General features: G+C 43.4%; 1 protein-coding gene across 9 annotated transcripts in view; it reads right to left on the bottom strand.

Moving 5' to 3' along the window:
* CADM1 (cell adhesion molecule 1) overlaps nucleotides 1-21,544 on the bottom strand; it is a 340,519-nt gene that overhangs the window by 119,838 nt on the left and 199,137 nt on the right. The window lies entirely within an intron of this gene.

Genomic DNA, 21,544 nt, shown 5'->3' on the forward strand with positions numbered 1-21,544 from the left:
GTAGATGGGATGCAGCCAACTAAGACGGTTTATTTTCAGGTGCTTCTTGATTACATTTGAGGTGTTTTAGGCAAAGAAGCAGGATTGGCAGCCTCAGCAAAGAGTAACACAAAAGGATGGTGCATTAGAAAATAATGGAAATGCCTCTATTTAAAGTTTAATGTTTCTTGTTTTTATCCATCAGAGAGCTATACAAAATTGTCACTGAGCTTATTAGCAGCAATTTTCAATTTATTCCACACACACACACACACACCCCAGTATAGCATTTAAAAAACACAGACAGGTATCAGTTTCATGAACAAGCAAGGCAGAATATTACTTATCTGCATTAACTGTATTTAATTTCAAGCTCTCTGACTCACAGCTTTTAAAGGAGGAAGAGAAAAAACAGACAATCCCTGATGTGTTTTATCATTTCCTTTTCACTCTTTTTTAGAGGACAGCACAGAGTGAATATATAATGTGTCTGAAAGTGTTTATTAATTCTCACAGGTTAAAGAATGGCTATTGTAAATGATGGCGACATTCCTTTTCAATCAATCCATTTGACATTTAGTGTGTAGAGCACAGCATCTGTATGTGTGCTTCAAATATGATCAGTACTTATAAAGGAAGAGTCACTGATAAGGGAACGGGAATCAGGGTAAGAAATCAGTCCCATGTCCAGCTGGGAGGGAGAAGGGGGGAAAAGGCAGGGAAAAACCCCACACCAGTGCTGAGATTAAAAATGACCCCCTTCCAATCATGGGCTTAATGTTAAACCTCCCCCTAGTGCCTTAGGGAAGCAATCTTAGATCATGTACACACCTCCTAGTTACATAAAGGTACATTCTAAGGATGGTGCCCCACAGACAGGCCCCCAACTCTCTTGCAAGAGCTCATTCATTTTGAACAGAATCAAAAGAAAGGCATTAAATATTAACATGAGGGAACTCGATGGCACAATCCTACCAACAAAAACATAAAAAGGGAGTGGGGAGGGAAATGGAAGGTGAGGAGAGAAAAGGAAACTAGCTGAATCTCAAGGCTACAAAGCAAATCAGTATTGAGGTTTTGCCAGGGCACAGAGCCCTAGGACCTCATTTAAAGACAGTGGCTGTAAAGCAAATCTGTTTGGATGGAGACACGTGGAAATACCATCTCTACAAGAGAAGAAGTCTTTGGGACTAGACAGGAGCCTGTGGTAGCTTTCTGCAACTCTGTGGAAGCGGCAACAAAGCTAGGATTACCCATATGAATAGACACACTCTGCTAGCACTTAAGATCAAGAGGTTGCTATTGGTTCCTCCTACTGGCACATGCTTAAGTCTACATAAGCAGGCTTTGGCTTACAATGTAGGACTGCAATGAACGATAACTTCCCCTGGATCCATGTTCACTCCCTGTTCAAAGAGTGCGCCTGCTCTGACATCCCCAGATGTTTGTGAAGGAGCATAATGTTGAGATACGGCTTCTGAAACATGTGTAGGCCCATTTTACAAACTCAGTATTCTAAGATCTCATGCATTCTCGATGTAGGACCTGTTCGAATGATACAAGACCAAAGTGACATGATAGAAGTGTATAAAATTATGCATGGCATGGAGAGAATAGATAAAGCCCCCCCCCAATATAGCATTAGAACTCGTGGACATTTAATGAAGCTGAAAGTTGGAAGATTCAGGACATACGAAAGAAAGTCCTTCTTCACACACTGCATAGTTAAACTATGGAACTTGCTCCCACAAGAGGCAGTGATGGCCACCAATGTGAACAAATTCATGGAGGAAAAGGCTATCAATGGCTACTAGCCATGCTGGCTGCACTCTGCCACCATAGTCAGAGGCAGTATGCTTCTGAAAATCAGTTGCCAGTAGCCGTAGGAGGTGTGAGAGTACTCTTGCTCTCAGGTCCTGCTTGTGGACTTCTCATGAACATCTGGTTGGCCACTGTGAGTACAGGATGCTGGACTAGATGGGCCACTGGCCTGATTAGCTGGCTCTTATGTTCTTACGTTGCGGGCAGGGTGGTTGGGAAGGGAAGACACATTCTTGCTCCCCATGAAAATGGGATAGAGCCCAGAGGCAGGCATTACCCTATCTGGCCCGAAGTCAGATCCCAAAGTGCCTCAAAGACTTCAGAACTGAAAATCTGTGCTGGGTTAAAGAGACAAGTCTCGAAGGCAGACAATGCTTATCAAGATCAAGCTCACATCACACACACACACACACATCCCAGGTTGTGTTGCTGTCTTTCTTCCCCTCTGCTAGAACAGCCAAAATATGCCACAAAGGTAAGAACAGGACACAGTAGCTGCCAAACAAAAATTAAATGAGAGTCTGAACTCTGGAGTGAGAAGTAGAGGGAAGAGGCACAAAAGGAGGCCCATTTTTCAACTGCGTGTCAAGCTCTTTAGAATTAGATGCTTCTGATGAGCGCAGGGGGATTTAGCTGCTCTGACACAGCAAAAACTTACTGAACTTGAGTAGAAATTGGCATGTCTGTACATGGGACCAATGATGTAAAAACACATTCTGACTGATCAGAATTTCTCTAGAGCATTACAACTGCAAAGCATAATGCTTCTGTTTTCAAAATGAACATATTTAAAATTTGGTGGCGGTTTCTCTCTTTGTAGCACTGACAAAATTTTAAATGCTTGTCTGGAAAGGAATCCATCGTGAATATGTAGGGTGATTTCCCCCCTCCTCATTGGGGTTTGGTTTGAGTTATCTTTGGCAGTCTACCCTAAGACAGCCATAAACAGCTTTTACAGCTGTGATGAATGGCTTTTTACTTTAGGTTGCATTATTAAAACAAAGACTATCATGAATCAAAAGTTTTTTACGGTTCTGATGTTTCCTAACATACAAACAGAATTATACTCTGCTCATTACAAAGCTAGCCTAGAAGTCAAGCATCATGAAGTAGTATAGAGCATGTTAACTACACAGCAAGAGGGAAAGGGTTACTGAGGATAATGAGTTCGGTCTAATATGCCCAGGGATCCATATGGAGGCAGGATGTTACAAAAGGAAAGGAGCTGCAACACCATGTGGAGAATTAAAATTGTCACTCATCACATCTGAAAACTGCCAGGAGCTACTTAATATAATCAAATTTCAGACTGGAGCAACAAATCAGAACAGGCTCACTTTCAATAAAGAGATAGGAAACGCACACTGGCCTTTGCTATAATGCAGTTATGGAAACACTTCCTTGCGTGATGAGGCAGTGGGGGAGGGGTTACTGTGGGATAGGATGCTACGGGACACTTAAAATATGGCAGAAGCATGGAACCGGTTTGCAGCCCTCGCTTAATGTTGCAGCCAGCTTCTTTAGGCCAGAAGAACAATGCTCCTTTCGAGTTTGTCACAGGTTCAGGATAAGGTATGCCAAATTAATTTTTCTAGGACTAGGTAGAGAGACTGATCTCGGCCTCCAAAAATAAAACCTCATGAAACCTCCTCATGGAGAAACTGCAGGGCCAAAGGTAATGCGAGGGCAGCAGAGCTGTGCGTGCGCACAGAGGTGCTCCCTTCTTTATTACTATGTCACACACCAGCTTGAGCTGAAACTGGCTGCTAAGACAGTCCCTACCCATTAAGCATCTCTTTCTCTTAGTGGTGGGTTTATTATTGTGCAAATCGATAGCTTAGTTGCAGGATTTCATAATAACAAACAATGCAAGCCAAATGACTCACTGTTTGAAATGGGGGAGCAAGTGCGCAGAAAGGCTGGGCAACAAGGACCCCTCAGTCCCTACCTGCAAAAGACCAGCAGTACTTGGCCATGTTAGAACTACCACACTGGTTCTTTGTAGGCATTTTAACTCAGCACAGCATGCAAGCTCTTGATAGTGCTGAAGGACAGAAATTAGTGGTGACAGCAAAGGTAAAAGCATTGTCGGGAGCAGGGAGAAATCTATCTGAGTAAATAAAATTTGAAATTCCAAACTTGTTGGAAACAAGTCTAAAGATTCAGATTTAAGAGAAGTATTACCTGACCTGAAGCCACCCACACTGCCCTGCCTCTTGCTCTTTCCTGCACCCTCTGGGTGCAGAGATCTTACACTGTCCGCACAGTTCACCCACGCATAGAATGGCAAGCGCCAAATGCCTGCACATCAAGCATGGCTGCCAAAACAGGCTTCCAGCTCTAGGCGCGATGGGAGAATAAAAGGCAAGCAAGAAAGGGGGGCGCTCCAGAGGTGACTCCACTACCAACTGCCAGAACGCAAATGATGAAGATGGCACTCAAAAGTTGATCAAAACCAAAGCATATATTTCATGAATAATGGAAGCCTTCAAGTACTATTCGGTTCACTTAATTGAAAAGCTACTTGAACAGCTTTTTTGCCAACACCAAATAACGCTGAATCATTCCTCAATCTCAATCGAGAAATCAATAAGAAAACGCACAGCAAGGCACAGCAGCTTCTCCATCATTTTCTGCTTTGTGACAACTCCATTTACTGCCACGGCTAAAGTTTCAGGACAGACTACCCTTCAACAAGAAAGAAGGCTTCGAGTGGGCACTTTAGCTGAGTTATAGAAATCCTAGCCATAAAAACAGATAGGTTATCACTGAAGGGGCTTCTGTTGATTCACTAACTAGGATGCAATATTCTAGATCGAATTACGGAGTGCCATTCCCCAACATGCCATAGCATGGGTTTTTCTGCGTTGTGCAGCTGTCATCCATTATGATGGCTGATTTCCTAATCCTGGTCACAATGTGACAATACACATACACAGTATTATAAGAAAACACAGCAGCTGGGATTGTAGTACAATAGTAAGGAGACTGGGATTACAGTTTGCAAAAGTAAGGTATTTTGATTGCCCATCACATACCCTGGGCAAGTCATTCTCTTTTAGCTTGGTCGATTTTGTTCTTAGCAGAACTCTATATGAACTGAACAAATGTAACCAATAACCCTCCTCTTGCATTCACCAGTGACGTATGTCAAGTTCACATGTAACACTAAACCATAGTTTAAAAAGCCAAGGTTTGTAAGCCAGCAACAAACCTCGGCTTACAACGATAGTTTGATTGTGGTTAACAAATTACAGTTAAGCTGCAGGGCAAGTTCAGACTATCAACAAACCATGGTTTAATGAAGCATGGCTTACTGTTAAATATGAACCAGCCCACTGATTTAGGAGACTGAGTAAGGCATTGCATTGCTCTGGTCTAATTGTGTTAACCATACTGGGAAGGAATACTTTGGTTGTACAAACTGAACAAAAAAAAAAGTCAAGGAAAAAACAATGCACAACGGAGAACAAATACCTGGAGAGCTTTCTAAAGAGAAGATTAATGCTACACCATGATTTATGCATATTTTTCACCCCTCTAATTTAACTTAAAGTAACTCCAAATTTTCCTTTTGTGCAACAGATAAGATATAATCACTACATTCTTCCCTCCCGAGTCTTCAAAGAAAAAAAATCTTTTGTGGAAGCAGTATCAGTTGAGTTTGAAAGATACAAAAAAAGACTAATACATGAAACAAATTTTGGATTGGGTTACTAAAAGCATCAACCTGCTTATCAATCTAAAAGCGGCATCTTTAAAGGTCATGAGTGAAAGAAAATCAGATATACTCATTCTAATTCCCAGCAAACAGGAGCTCACTGTTCAGAAAGCATCCCTGAAGCGCTGGTGAACGTGACCTTTCACTTACAAAGAGAACAACAGCGTCCTCCCTCTCTTCCCCCCTTCCCTTCATAAATTAAATGCACTCTGATACCATCACAGCACACTCATGAAGCACCATCCCCTCCAAACTTCTAGACATTTTCTTGATGTAGGAGGCCATGTTAGTCTGCTGCAGCAAACACAACCAAATCTTGTGGCATTCTCAAAGACTAAATTTTAGTTGTTATTATTCCCAACAGAAGTTTTTGTCACAATAAATCTGGCAGCCATTGAGGTGCCACAAGTCTCTTTGTTGTCTTCTCACACGTTTGTGTTTCCTCCTCCTCCGGATAAAGTAACCTTCCCCAACACTCCCTTTATTCCTTGGAGAGCTAAAACATCCAAGACCAGCTAGATACAAGAATTTGGGGCCATGATGCAAGTTACTGGTAAAGACCACAGACCATCGTATCTGACAAGGATGCATTTTGGCCTATTCCAATGCATGTCCATTCCTCACGGCTCCAACTCCCCTCACTGGTATGGTGAGGGGAAGGCAGAAACAAAGAAAGTAAAGTAAAAAGAAGGGAGAAATCTAAGATATATTATTCTTTTCTTTGATTTTGGAGACAGGGACTGGAGTGGGGAAAGGGTAGCTTACATGACAGAGTTGATGCTGAAATTTAAAGTTGCTCTTGAGCTAAGGCCCCAGAAGGTAAACAGTCAGACTTAGCTGGTTTCTCCTGCTACTCAGCCCTCACCAAACATGAAGAGGGAGCGCCCTTAAGCCCTGGATCTTTGTCCAGAGCTTTACAATGGATAAATACTGCAAAACATCTTGCAGAACAGATAACTTCTCACAAGCTGAAGCTGCTGCGGAGTTTGCTCCTGAGAAAGGTGAACACCCACAGCTAAGCCTGTTGCACACCGCACATGAAAGCTTTCAGGATCTGTTTTCCTGCCAAAACCATCCAAATGTAAAATATTAAAGGAAGAATCTCCCACAAAGCAGTCATTAAATATGATGATACCATCAGGAGAGCAAGACAGGCAACATTAAGGAGCATACTACAGCACAGGTTGTGTGTGTGTGTGGGGGGGCACGCTTACACATATCCATCCAAGAACATTGTCTGTTCTTGAAGAAGGGCAGCAGGACTGCCAGCCTCATCTCTATCCCCAGTCAACAAAATTTCCCTTAGTGTTTTGGGCAAAAGGTGACTGTCTAGCTTAATTACAGTTTCAAAGACAGATGGATCACTCTTGCTCAGAAAACTTTCCTTCTGGAGTCAACAAGTCGCCTCATCTTGTGAGCAAATTTAGCTCCATATGTTCATGAATAATTGATTGCAATGGTGGAGGCAGCAGCAAAGTAGATCAGGCGGCCCAGCATATTGAATACTTTTACACATCAATTGACCAAAGGCACCACTAACAAACCTGATTTTTTTTTTAAAAAAAAAAAGTTTGGTTTGGTTTTCAAGAGCTCTAACCTAGCAGCTTCACAACTCTCTCTAAGCTACCCAAAATATCACAAATTTATCACCTCTAAGTAGCTGCATTTTTGTCTTTCATTCATTCATTCATTTGACATCCCACAACACGAGGTATTTGCCAACTCTCCTGGCCACAAAAGTGTGGGCTGCGCACATAGGATGCAGTGAATAGGTGATAGCAGCTATTCTTAGAAAAGATTTACATGAGCAGTCTATTGCACTGTGCTGTAGATCTTCATTGTTTGACCCAGGAAGCAGGGGTAGTGAAGAGAAACACAGGTCCAGGCCTGATTCTTGTCAGGTCAGACTACGTCAGAACGCTAAAAGCAAGATGAGACACTGCCCTGGTCTGTGCTGCTTACACGTAAAGAGGACTGATGAGAAAACAAGCCTCCTCTGCACCCCAATTTAACTAGCTGAAAGATGTTGTAGCCTTTGTTCTTTTAAGAAAAATGATACATTTGCTTCTGAACACTAAATGAACCTGTGAAACGAAGAACTAATGGCGTCACAGAGACTTAGGACTGCATCCAGGGCTCTTGCACTAGCAGACGGGTGAGCTTTAATTTTGTGCAACAAAGTAATCCAAGACAACAGTTGTGCTAGTGGAAACTTGTTGCACAACACATTTCACATTGAAGCTTCCAGTAATGTGCTATTCTCTTGTGCCACCCTGGGCTCCTACTGGGAGGAAGGGTGGGATATCAATCAATCAATCAATCATGTTCTGCTGGTGCCAGGAGAACAAGAATACAGCTTAGTGCTACATTGGATGCAACCCCTAGACTTCAAAGGAACTCAAAGCATTGTGTATCCCAAACTGTCTGCCCTAAAGTCAGAGGCCTCCACAGTTAAAGTGTCTTCAAACCTCATCAGGTGTACCTTCAAACAGGAAAACTCCACAGCTTCTCAAGGCAGACCAGTCTCTTGCTGAACTTCACCAGTAGCTTTGAGAACCTCTGCTGGTTCTAACCTCAGCAGATGTGTTGAGCAAATTGTTCTCCATCCTCTTTGGCAGCCTTGTCAATATCTAAATTTGCCTAATCCACCTTGTATAATCCAGATGATTCAGATACTCAAATTTACCCAGAAACACCTTTAGCTGGGACACTACTACACAGTCAAGAACTTCATTCCAACACTTTGTATAATTGGGACTACCTATGAAATTGGCTGCATTTAATACAGCTCTGTTGAACAGCTTAGATACTGTGGTTATAAAGCCCTCTCAATTACGCATCAATAACCTCGTCCATCCATCAACCCAACCCCTTTCTGGAAGCTCTAAAAAGCCAGGAAAGGCAAGGATCCAACACACTTGTGGAAGACCTCATTTCTAAAAGGACTTGGTGCCCTATCTGTTGGCTTCACAAACGGACACATATCCACTTGAAACTAAGCAATCTCCAATTAACGTAAACTAAAACTGGCAATGGCAAGTTTCATGCCAAACTTCTTGCCTCAAATAAACAAAGTGAAGGTATGAAGTGACACACGTTTCTGTTTCACCAATGCCAGATTTGATTTGGTCTTAGCATTAAGAAGACGAAGAAGAAAACGACTCATGATTAATGTGCTGGGCGAGGTGAATGAATGTGCCATAATGAAGTATATTATTATTATTATTATTACACCCCATAGCCGAAGCTCTCTGGGCGCTTTACAACATAAAAATCAATCTACATTCACATTTGGTACAATTGCTAGTAAAAAAGAAAAACAATAATTCACATTTTAAATAAACATAACTGAAGAATAAATCTCTAAACAATATACATAACATGAAAATAAAATAAATCAAATACAAAACAAAAAAGAATGTAACAATTATAAAATGCCACTATTTCCAGGCTTTAAGTTTACCAAGGGGCATTTTTGTCCACCCCAACCTCAGGCTATTAATGTCTGCCCACCCCAAACGTTTCTACTCAAAACTGTACTTCAAATGTTTTCAGGGATTTAGGAGGTAGGGGTTTGGGGAACCTGAGACCATTTGGATTTGCTGGGCTATTTCATTCCTTCATTCAACCAATATCTACAACTCCCATTGTCTCTATTGGCCATGCTGACCGGGGCTAATGGGAATTATGGAGGGCCAGCACTGGGGTAAAACAAGTATTAGCAGCTGAGCAAAGAAGCCAAAAGGTAGAGACATGACGCCTCTCACAATGACTGTAAGGCCGGGACTCAGTAAAGTAAGATATTATGAATAAATGAATAGTGAAGCCTTGGGAATAGTGAAACCACCGGCTGGGCCAAGGAAGTAATAAATGCCTCCTTGAGGGAGGGAGTCGTCCCTGGTAGTGTCAAGGAGGCAGTAGTGAGACCTCTTTTAAAGAAAACTTCATTGGACCCAGATGATTTGAACAACTATAGACCGGTGGCAAACGTCCCTTTTTTGGGCAAGGTTTTAGAGTGGGTGGTCACCGGCCAGCTCCAGGCGCTTTTGGATGAAACCGATTATCTGGATCCATTTCAATCCGGTTTTAGGTCCGGTTTTGGCACTGAAACAGCCTTGGTCGCCCTGTATGATGACCTCTGTCGGGAGAGGGACAGGGGGAGTGTGACTCTGTTGATTCTCCTTGATCTCTCAGTGGCGTTTGATACCATCGACCATGGTATCCTTCTGGGGAGACTCGCGGAGTTGGGAGTTGGGGGCACTGCTTGGCAGTGGCTCTGCTCCTACTTAGCGGATCGTCGCCAGAAGGTAGTGCTTGGGGAACATTGCTCGATACCCTGGACTCTCCATTGTGGAGTCCCTCAGGGGTCAATTTTGTCCCCCATGCTTTTTAACATCTACATGCAGCCTCTGGGTGCGGTCATCAGGAGTTTTGGAGTGCGTTGCCATCAGTACGCTGATGACACGCAGCTCTATTTCTCCTTTTCATCTTCTGCAGGTGAGGCTGTTGATGTGCTGAACCGCTGCCTGACCACGATAATGGACTGGATGAGAGCTAATAAACTGAGACTCAATCCAGGCAAGACTGAGACACTGTTGGTGAATTCTCTCCCGGCCCAGATTGTGGATGTTCATCCTGTTCTAGATGGGGTTACACTCCCCTTGAAGGAACAGGTTTGTAGTTTGGGCGTCATCTTTGATCCTTCCCTGTCGCTTGAGGCTCAAGTGGCCTCGGTGGCACGGAATGCATTTTACCATCTTCGGTTGGTAGCCCAACTACGTCCCTATCTGGACAGAGATGACCTCGCCTCAGTTGTTCATGCTCTGGTAACTTCTAGACTGGATTACTGTAATGCGCTCTACATAGGGCTGCCCTTGAAGACAGTTTGGAAACTTCAGCTAGTGCAAAATGCAGCGGCCAGGATGTTGACGAGGACCAGCCGGTCCGCGCATATAACACCTGTGCTGGCTCATTTGCACTGGCTTCCTATCCGTTTCCGAGCTAGATTCAAGGTGCTGGTTTTGACCTACAAAGCCTTACACGGTGTGGGACCGCAATACCTTGTGGAACGCCTCTCCTGCTATGAACCTACCCATACACTTCGCTCAGTAAATAAGGCCCTCCTCCGGGTACCAACTTATTGTGAAGCCCAGAGGACCATTACTAGATCTAGGGCCTTTTCTGTGGTGGCCCCCGAATTGTGGAATAGCCTCCCTGAAGAGATACTCCTGGCGCCTACGCTGCTTTCTTTTAGGCGCCAGGTTAAGACCTGGTTATGCTCCCAGGCATTTTAATGTTTTAATGTTTATATTCTATGTTGTATTTTGTTGATTGTGTTAATTATTTGTTATCTGATTTTATTGTAATATTCCTGTATTTTATCCTGTTTTGTACACCGCCCAGAGAGCTATTAGCTATGGGCGATTTATAAATGAAACAAAATAAATAAATAAATAAATAAATTGGTATGTCATGCTTGGTAATCACTACCAAGGTGTTGTTTAACAACAAGCTAAAGTGGGTTGCAATGGACCTGTCCACGCTTCTTACTTCAGGAGTGCATTATTTTGTAATTCAGTTTCACACTCCTGCATGCTTTTGCAGTTTGACTTTTCTTCTTATTTATTTATTTATTTTGTTTAATTTATACCCCACCCTTCTCCCCAGTAGGAGCCCAGGGCGCCAAACAAAAGCACTAAAAACACTTTGAAAATGGAAAAGGACTGCCTTCAAGTCGATCCCAACTTATGGCGACCCCATGAATAGGGTTTTCATGGTAAGCGGTATTCAGAGGTGGTTTACCATTGCCTCCCTCTGAGGCTGAAAAGCAGTGACTGGCCCAAGGTCACCCAGTGCGCTTCATGGCTGTGTGGGGATTCAAATCCTGGTCTCCCAGGTTGTAGTCCAACACCTTAACCACTACACCACACATAAAAAAACTTTAAAATACATTTTTAAAAATCCTTAAAAACATATTAACACAAAACATCTTGAAAAACATTTTTTAAAAAGCTGTAAAAACATCTTTTTTTAAAAAAAAAAAAAGCTTAATAACATCTTAAAAAGCAATTCCAACACAGACACAGACTGGGATAAGGTCTCTGCTTAAAAGGCTTGTTGAAAGAGGAAGGTCTTCAGTAGGCGCCAAAAAGATAACAGAGATACCTCCTGTCTAATATTTAAGGGGAGGGAATTCCAAAGCGTAGGTGCCACTACACTAAAGGATTGTTTCCTATGTTGTGTGGAATGGACCTCCTGATAAGATGGTATCTGCAGGAGGCCCTCACCTGCAGAGTGTAGTGATCTGCTGGGCATATAAGGGGTAAGACGGTCTTTCAGGTATCCTGGTCCCAAGCTGTATAGGGCTTTGTACACGAAAACTAAAACCTTGTCCTAAGGCTGGTAGCTAATAGGTAGCCAGTGCAATTCTTTCAGCAGGGGGGTGACATGTTGGCAATACCCTGCCCCAGTGAGCAGTCTCGCCACCACACTTTGTACCAGTTGGAGCTTCTGGACCAACCTCAATGGCAGCCCCACATAGAGCACATTACAGTAATCCAGCCTGGAAGTTACCAGTGAATGGACAACAGTGGTCAAGCTATCCCGGTCCAGAAATGATGAACGTAGCTGTCTTACCAGCCAAAGCCGGTAAAAGGCACTCCTAGTCACTGAGATCACCTGGGCCTCTAGCAACAAAGATGGATCCAGGAGCACTCTCAGACTACATACCTGCTCTTTCAGAGGAACTACGACCCCATCCAAAGTAGGTAACTGACCAATTATCCAAACTCAGGAACCACCAACCCACAGCATCTCCATCTTGCTAGGATTCAGACTCAATTTATTGGTCCTCATCCAGCCCACCACCGAGTCCAGACAGTGGTCCAGGGCTTGCACAGCCTGTAACATTTAGATGGTACAGAGAAATAGAGCTGGGAATCATCAGCGTACTGCTGACACCTTGCCCCAAATCTCCTGATGACTGCTCCCAAGGGCTTCATAGAGATGTTAAACAGCATGGGGGACAAGATGGTACCCTGTGGTACCCCACAGAACAACTGCCAGGGGGCTGAAAGAAAACCACCCTATGCTATTCTCTGAAAATGACCTTGGAGACAGGATCAGAACCACCGTTGAACAGTGCCTCCGATACCCATCTCACCAAGAAAGCCCAGAAGGATACCATGGTCAATGGTATCAAAAGTCACCAAGAGATCAAGTAAGAGTAACAGGGTCATACTCCCCCTGTCCTCCTCCAAATAAAGGTCATCCATCAGGGCGACCAAGGCCGATTCAGTCCCATAACCAGGCCTGAACCCAGACTGGAATGGGTCAAGATAATTTGTTTCATCTAACAGTACTTACAATTGCTGCGCCACAACCCTCTCAATCACCTTCCCTAAAAAGGGGGTATTTGCAACCGGGCGGTAGTTGTCGCAAACCAACGGGTCCAGGGTGGGCTTATTCAGGAGTGGGCGGATCACCGTCTCTTTCAGGGCAACTGGATCCACTCCCTCCTGCAATGATGCATTGACCATACCCTGGATCCACTTGGCCAAACTCCCTCGGCAAGCTTTAAGAAGCCAAGAAGAGCAAGGGCCAAGAGGAACAGTGGCCGCACTGTTGCAAGCACCTTGTCTACGTCCTCAGGCCACATCAACTGAAACCATTCCCAAGAAGATGCAGCAGATGTTGCACTGGACACCTCACTAGGGACTACAGTAGATATGGATGGGGCATCAAGAGTGCTACAGAGACAGGCATCTTTATTCTCAAAGTATCTTGCAAACCATTCACAGTGGGCCTCCGAAGGGTCTAAAGCGCCATCTTCTGCAGTTGATGTCAACAGACCCTGACAATACAGAAAAGCTCCACTGGACAGCTACTTGATGATATGATGGTAGCAGAGAAGTGGGCCTTCTTTGCCGCCCTCACCACCACACAGTAGGCATGGTTATGATGTTTTACTCGTCCCTTGGGTTGGACTGCCTGATGCTGTAATCTGTCTTCCCCGATATAGGTGAGATAGAGCACTGAAAAGCTGGCCAACAATTTTCCTTAAGTCTGGATTCTCATTCATATGGAAATAGGAGCTAAAAACCTCTCCCTGCCTTGATGTGGAAATGTTTTACCAACCACGGAGGGAAGTAACATTTGGCTTAATATTTAAACACTTATGTAGTGCAGTTAGGCAAGCTAAATCAGACAAAAAGGAGTCATGTTTAGGAGTAATCTGTTCTATAAAACCCATCTTAATTCCTCTCTGATTGAAAATGGGGTTTTCAGATTAGCTTGTTTAAGTGCATTTTTACTGGCAAATGTAACAGTTTTCATTTTATGCAAGTTAAAATTAAGCTATAAATAGGGAAAGAGACACATGCCAGATGATTTAAATGGGCAAAAATAAGTTGTTGTTCAGAAATATTCACACTTTATGGAGTGAGTTATTGCTGGCTGAGATTCCTCTTCCCTGGGATCTTGAAAATAAATCTGCTGCTAGCCATGTTATGTTCACCTTTTCCTAAGAGTGCAGAAAGAGTTTGGACACTCTTGGACTAAGTTTGACATTAGAAGCCTTTGCCTTACTACTTGTTTTTTTTAACGGATATATTATATTGCACACCTATTATCACTGTGTGAAATTGTTTGGAAAATATTCAAAATTCAGGCATGCCAGAGGTATGTAGTATGAAACAATTTGAGGAGGGGGGGTCTGCATTTGTTTAAGACAACGTAACAGTTGGAGGAAGGAATTAGGGGTTGCTTAGCCCAACCCTTACGAAGAGTAGGAGAACGCTTTACACAGACCCTACCACGCAAGCCTGCCTAACCAGGTCCTCCTTTGAAAACCAACAGGCTACCTCACAATTAAATATATTTTCAGAAGAATCCAGGAAATAACAGTCCAGCCTTTCTTCTGCCCCAGGTAAATTACCGGAAAGCAATATTACAGCTAGACTTAAACATGCTAAACCCTGTTTGGATGACTCACACGTAGCAATACTCACACAGAGTGCACAGTAGTTATCAAACCAACCCACAAACATTCAAGACCACATTTTACATGCAGTATCAGGATGTGGTCTTTTAAGGATGGGCTTTAAAACTATAGTTGTTGGTTTTTTTTAAAAAAAGCCAAAACCAAAGTCCACATAACCTAGAGCACATTATAGGGAGAGCACAAAACGTTGGCTGGCTGCCTTCTCAGGGACCTGAAGCCAAACACCAGGCAGGCACAGCCTCCTTCGAGGAGCACAAATAATTAGGCCAGTAAATTTCCTCTTCCCACTTACACAAAACTCCATTCTCCAACAAGAAAAAATAATAATAGTTAAAAGTGTGTGTGCTTTCTCCCCCTGCTCTCCCCACCTTCCTCCTCTTTCAATACTGGAGGGGGCGGGAAGGAGGCAATGCAGCACAGGGATACATGACTGAAAGAAGCTTTCACATTGGATTTGCAAGGTAAAACTGTTGGTTTCTACAGAATAGTGACCAAATCTACAGGGATATTATGTACAAATTGCCTGGTTAGAATAAAAATAAGAAGGGGTTCACTTAATGTCAAACATGCCCAACACAAGGATCCACATCTCCGATTTGAAGAAAAGAAGAGGATCTTTGTCTGCCAGGATATAAACTTAAGTAAATAATGTTTGCCATCAACCCTAAATGAAGAATGACAGTTAAATTTTATAATCATCCTCCGTGCTTCAGGACTCACTTTATTTCCTCAGGCTCATGACCCACAGGTTACCATAGCAACTAGGAAATCCTACCTTATCAGACTCTTACATTTACATTCCTTGCGGCTGCTTCCCTTTATGAATTAAATCCATCACAGTCTTCTATTCTCAAAATAAGAACTTCTTAGGATTATCTTGCAGAAACAAGGATGAAAATGCTTTGATTGAAACACACAACGTAAACGCTAATTTGGCAATGCGTTTCTTCAACGGAAGCTGTCACTGTGGCGGAAAGAAATGACTTGTGCCCATGCTTGCAATGGTGGAGCTTTGGCAAAAGGGACTCTACAAAGCACAGAACAATCTCCCATTAACCAAAACCTTTCTAAAGGTAGTCATTAGGTTGAGCATTATCAAGGACGGTGAACTTCCACAAAGGTATGACTCCTGAATACCCTGTGGCACTGTTTTCCTTCTCAATTAGGGAGGAACTACAGTAGGGCCCCGCTCATATGGCAGGTTCTGTTCCGGACTGCCGCCATAAAGCGGAACACATTCACGAACGCCCGACGTCTGAAAAACACCGTAAAAGTGGAACAAGCGCCGTAGGAGCGGGGCCTTTCTGCAATTGACAACCGCTGTATCGGTGGAACGCTGCAAAGCGAAGCGCCACAAAGCCGGACCCTACTGTATTCTGAATTACAAAAAGGGCAAAGGATGTTTATTGGATGTACCAGAGCTTGCAGTCATTCAAGGTTACCACATAACTACAAATGTTGACCAGTCTTATAACACTGCAAACAGGAGTGGCTAACCTGTGGCCCTCCAGATGTTGTTGGACTACAGCTCCCTTCATCTCTGACCATTGGCTATACTGTTTGGAGTTGATTGGAACTGGCGCCCAACAACATGTGGAGCACCACAGGTTAGCCACTCCGGCTGTAAAGAGTACTTCTCTCACTGCTTCCATTTTGGTATCTTATCACCCTCCCCCCCAAAAAAAATTAATACTAATACTACAATTCTGATTTAGACCTAGGCATCCTAGACCTAGACTTAAATCTAAATCTAATGAAGTCTCATGACTTTTCTTGCTGATATGTCCAAGATTGAGTGATTATTAATTAATTAATTAATTAAATGTACATCCAATCCTTTCTCCCAGGAGGCACCCAGGGCGACAAACAAAAACACTAAAATAAACATCTTAAAAACAGAAGACTTCAAAACATATCAAAACAAATCATCTTTAAAAACATTAAAACAAAACATCTTAAAAGCATCTTTAAAACTCAACTTTAAAAACATATTAAAAAGCAATTCCAGCACATTATTCATGACTTTAGGGTGAAATTCAACTCACCTTTCCACCGAGTTGGGGTGAGTTGGATGCTGCCGAGCGCCTGCTGCGCTGGGAGGCTCTGGGCTGTGCCAGGCTCTCTGTGGCAGAGATGCGGCTCCACCAGGAGGCTGCTGGCGCGGGCAGGGGTCTGCTGGGGACAACCAGCCCGGCAGAAGCTGGCAGAAGCACTGAAAATGAGGAGTGGCAAGGGCAGAGCTATGGGAGGGACTTACATGAGATCCTCCTCGCGTTCAGAGCCCTCCCCCAGGTCCCGATCCCACTTTAAACCTCACTGGACAAAAGGCCAGTTTGGTTAAAAAAATACATCCGACTGAGGCCTACAAGGAGTCCCTGGGAAGCCTGTTTGTCAGAGCCGACGCTTCCCGGCTGGCTTGTGCGAGCAGCTCCTGACAGAGTCTGTGTTCAGCCAGGGGGGCGGCTCCCAAGTGGAGGCTGGCACCGGCCACACCTCTGCTGCCTTTCTTATAGTTGGACTGCACTATCCATTTCATTTAGTTTCTCTGCAATCACATCAGGACACCAGAGTAAGAGCTGAAATGCCACTTACAGGACTGACTACATTCCTTCTTGGCAGTAGCTGGGGGCAAGTAACAATGTATTTTATACCCTACTCTTAAAAAAAAAGCATGCCTCATATTCTGCTGCCCTAACCCCCTGAGAGCTTCCCAGTGAGCATCTGCATCGGTCCCATTATGTAAAATGGTATTTCTATGAGTCATCGCTACATTGAAGTGCAGTAAGCGCTTTCTGGTTGTGAGTGAGTTTCAAGAGATGAAAGGTTGTGCAAAACTCAGGAAAGGTGGGATAATTTTGTATCTTTTGTTTTCAAAGTTATGTGTTTTAAAGTGTTTTTGTAATGGATCTATACATGTTATAATGCCAGCCTCAGGGGAGGGTTAAAAAAAATCTAAAAGGAGGCTCCGTCACTGGATTCACGAGGGGCAAGCTGACCACTGTCCTACCATCTTGTGAAAAAGTGGCCCAGGCTCATGGAGTCTTGACAATGGTCTCCTACAAAAGCACAACTGTTAACTTATAGTTGTAATTATATTAGAATTTTGCATGGTAAAGGAGAAGGTAAGAGAACAGGGATGACTTGAGTGGCTCAGTCAGCTGTCATAATATTTATAACCCCTCAAACACCACAGACCGTCAATTGGAGCAACCTCTTAAATCCATGGACATTTCCTGCTAGAACCGTTTGATTAACAGAACTCTGCTCTCCCGTAATGGAATTCATAAAAGCTGAGCCCAGCATTACAGGGCTAGAGGCATGCAAGAGTTTAATTTGGTTAATGCATTTTTTATTCATTATTGGTCCTTTATGAAAGACACACTGCCTCCATCTTGCAGAGTATATTGCTTAATTACCCATGCTCCACTTTTTAAAAAAGAACCCCTTCTCCTAAAAAAAGAGAAGTATTTAAGTTGTCCATCAATACTCCATGCAGGGCAGAGCTATGATCGATTGATGTAGTGAGTAATGCACAGTTAGAATGTCAAAGGAAGTTAGCTTCATGCTGCTGAATTAGAAAGACTTAAAGAGTATATATTAAGTGAGACAATCAAACTCATTTCAACACACTCTACATTCTCTCTCTTCCTATTGATCTGTGCTGGTTTCTGCGCATGCAGATGGAAAAAAAATGGAAATGGACTGCCTTCAAGTCAATCCCAACTCATGGCTACCCTATGAATAGGGTTTTCATGGTAAGCAATATTCACAGGGGGTTTACCATTGCCTCCCTCAGAGGCTAGTCTTCCCCAGCTGGCTAGGGCCTGCTCAGCTTGCCACAGCTGCACAAGCCAGCCCCTTCCTTGTCCGCAACTGCCAGATGGGGGGCAACTGGGCTCCTTGGGACTATGAAGCTTACCCACGGCTGCACAGGTGGCAGGTCACGTAACCCCTGAGCCACTCGCTGTGGGGTGATCTTTAGCTGGCCCTTGACACCCAGGAGACACAAGCCCCACTGTGCTATACCAGCTGTCGCATGCAGATGGATAGCAACTTCATTCACTACCACCCACCTATTTATTGCATGCATAAAGACACTTCCCAGACACTATGTTTTAACTTCTTTGATACACAAAAGAAAAACTCTTCTCCTGCATAGGGCAACAAATCTGCAGTAGATCGATCACAACTGGATTTTTTTTTCATGTTCTGATTTATTTTTTTAACTAAGGAAATGTAATCATTCAGAAATACAACACTCACTCATTTTCAAATGTTTTAAATGAAAGGCAAACTACATTTGGGCAATAACAGAAGCCAACAATGGCTGAAAGAGTATTAAAACAGATATTTGGAAGGTGGATTTCCAACATGGAAGTAAAGGGCGGGATCAAATTTGATTCCTTGATATTCCCATCCAAACACATTGAGTGAGCTTTGTAACCTTTTGCTGAGGACTAGTGGTGTGTTTTGCAGGTTTACTTCCTTGGCCTCCACAAAAATTAAATAGCTGCTTATTCTCCAAGTTCAGATACTGTTTTAGGATCATGCATTCATTCAGTAGAAAGCCTGCTTTCTTACCACAGGGACACTGGGTTTAAGTTTCAGGATAAAAGGCTGTGTCACTATTTTTGGCATTTGAGAACTATTCACCCAGTCTAAAACAGCTGCTGGGCTCCTTATTCTTGGCAGAATCTTAAGCACCTCCAGCTACGAAAGGAAGGTATGAATTGAAAGAGTCTCCTGGACAGCCAGGAATCTATGCATTCTTGGACTGATGACATTCAACAAACAGGGAGGGGGGGCTCTCCAAATATCACATAAAAAAGTGAGTAAGAACCAGAAGAACAAACCTGAGAGCACATTTTGTTTCTGAATCAATTACACTGAGATTTGCCAAAGTTTATTTTATCTATGATTAGGTGTATCTCTGCAGTTCAGAATGCCCCACCAATACTTGAAAACAAGCAGCAAAAACCCTTGGGGGGGGGGCAAGCAGTGCTGAATCTAGTTGCAGATGAAGAATAAGCCTTGCTTGCCAAAGAATGAGGGTGTTGCAAAACATAACTTCCTCTGAATGAGTATCCATTCAACCAATGCTAGCTCATGTAAATGCCAAAGGAAGAGAGTCAGATTTCTCAAGACTAAAGAGGCATGCCTTCCTGGCAGAGGACACAACTTCCTAAGCCACCCAACAGCTATATAGCAGCAATAGTGTATGCAAATATTTATTATTATAATTATTATCATCATCATCTCCATTTATAGACTGCTTACTATCTAAAAGATCACAAACCAGTTTACAATAGAATACACAAGGTACAATAAGAAACATATCAAATTAATTTACAAAGTAAAATACACAAACAATATCAATATACATAAATATATACATAAACACAGTATAAAATATTTTGCAATGTATCCCGACTAGCTAAAGGCCCATCAGTACGGAGGCTCACTTATCAATCCTACAGCTCATCCATCCCTTCCGCTCCCCCATCATTGTCCTTTGGCTTCCTTGCCATCTCCTCGCTCGCTGCACTACCAGGTGAGGATGCTCTTTTATGACTGGCATTGGCTCAGCTGCTTTGATCTCATGAGGAAGCCTATTTCCTTCTGAGGCTGCATATTTACTCTCTTCAGTGCTTGAGTCTCCCAAAGGTATTCTTGGGCAGCATGGCTAGTCCTGCACCCTTGTAATTAATTATGAAGATACCCGAGATGAGGAAACAGATCTGGCCACCATGATACATTCCTTGGCAACCTCTAGAACGGAATGCTGTAGTGACCTCTACAGGGAAGCTGCCTCTACAGACAGAGCAGAGGATACCTCGTCCTAGTTAAGGGGAAGAAGACTCCCCACTCACAGCCCCCAGGTCTGCTGCACAGGCCCTGTTATGGTGGCTCCCGTATCAGGAAGTCTCTACACAGCAGTATCCATCCACCCTGTGGAACTTTCTATGCAGGAAGACCTGGCTGCTTTTAGAAGTTTAGCTCCCTTCCTGTGTTCAGATGGGCTATTAAGAACTTCCTTTTCAGGATGGCTTACAACCTTCGCACTACACATTACTGTATCTGCACAGTTTTTACAATTGAGCAGGGGAAGGCCACAGCTCAGTAGCAGAGCATCTGCCTGGCATGCAGAAGGCCCACGGTTCAATCCCAACACTTCCCGGAAGGGCTGGAAGAGACTCCTGCCTGAAACATTGGAGCGCCAATGCCGGTCAGTGTAGCTGCTACTGAGCCAGATGGACCAATGGCCTCACTCAGTATAAGGCAGCTCCATATGTCCCTAATATGTGGAGTTTCAGCTTGCCTGTTGCCTCGTCCATTTTAATAGCTGGGATTTTATAGTAATGCACGTGTCTGTGTTTTTGCACGTTAAGCTGCTTCACAGGGCACATTTATGTGTGTGCAGATTACAACAGCTATGCCCACAGAGAAGCCCTTTCCCTCCAACATGCATCATTACATCTTGAAAGTGGCACTGGGTGATAGAAGAGGGCACACAGATGGGATCTTAGAGGATGCTCTCCTTGGATCATTCGTACATACCCTGCCACCTTCCCGGCATTTTTGCACAATCAGACAGAGTTTCCCAATACTTATATACCATCTTTCAATGGGAAAAACACAAAATAAAACACAAGGGGTTTACAATTTAAACCAATCCATACTTCTACTCTAAAAACAAAAACAAATTGAGAATCTCGACTCCCCCCCCAATGCCTGACAAATTTTGTAAAAAGTGTTTCCACTTATCCATGAAAGGACACCAAGAAAGTCCACCACGTGCAGACTTCTCAGGGGAAAGCATTTCCCAACTCCAGAACCTCCGCAGGAAGCAGGAATTAATTAATAAATATCACTGAAGACGGGTAGAAGAAACTTGCAGGCTTGCCACAGGAACAAGAAAGCCTGAGCGTAAAAACATGAGATCAGCTGATGCCTCCACGCAAGAATGTACTTGCTCGACGAGTTCTGTGTGTGTTTTTATCCTGCTTATGAGGAAGAGATCC

Source organism: Rhineura floridana, chromosome 12 (assembly GCF_030035675.1).
Source record: "Rhineura floridana isolate rRhiFlo1 chromosome 12, rRhiFlo1.hap2, whole genome shotgun sequence".
NCBI lineage: Eukaryota > Metazoa > Chordata > Lepidosauria > Squamata > Rhineuridae > Rhineura > Rhineura floridana.